We start from the raw sequence: 567 nt of genomic DNA, 5'->3' as shown, positions 1-567 counted from the left end.
GGACTTTAGAGATTGAAGCTCCTTAAGCGGGACTTGCTTCTGTCGGCCTTCCAGAACCTGTTCTCGGAGCGCTGTAGTGGCCTCGGAGCATAAGCCAGGCGGAGAAAAAGGTCTTTCTAGCCACTCTTCTAGGCTAGAACGCGAATGTAGGGTATCCTGCGGCGGGATCTCGTTCTGATTATGCTGAGAGTTATCGGAGAGGTCGCGCTCGCGGAGTCGAGAGAATGCTCCAGATATTGTATTGTAAAAGACATTCTCAAGACCGTTCTGAAGCGGCTTAAGAGCTTTGCGTATCTCCTCATCTACCGAGCTCGATTGCATATTCTGGAAACTGGAATTGATGTCTCAAATACGTCCTCGTCCTCGTTCTTGTCCTCGTTATCGTTGTTGATGAGTTGATGCATCTCTTAAGGCCATAGAGCCTATGAAAGAAACACGCTGAATCTTGCTCTGCTAATGTCGATCGTAATTCCCTATTTCATCTTCGCCCTGCTTATGCCGTTTCCAAGCTTTTCATCTTTCTGCCTCTTCTAGGCAGATCTCAGCTTCGTCAAGTAGCCCCCACTA

Source organism: Eremomyces bilateralis (assembly GCF_010015585.1).
Source record: "Eremomyces bilateralis CBS 781.70 unplaced genomic scaffold P152scaffold_4, whole genome shotgun sequence".
NCBI classification, from domain to species: Eukaryota; Fungi; Ascomycota; class Dothideomycetes; order Eremomycetales; family Eremomycetaceae; genus Eremomyces; species Eremomyces bilateralis.
The sequence above is the reverse complement of the archived record's forward strand: the minus strand, read 5'-3'. Positions refer to the sequence as shown.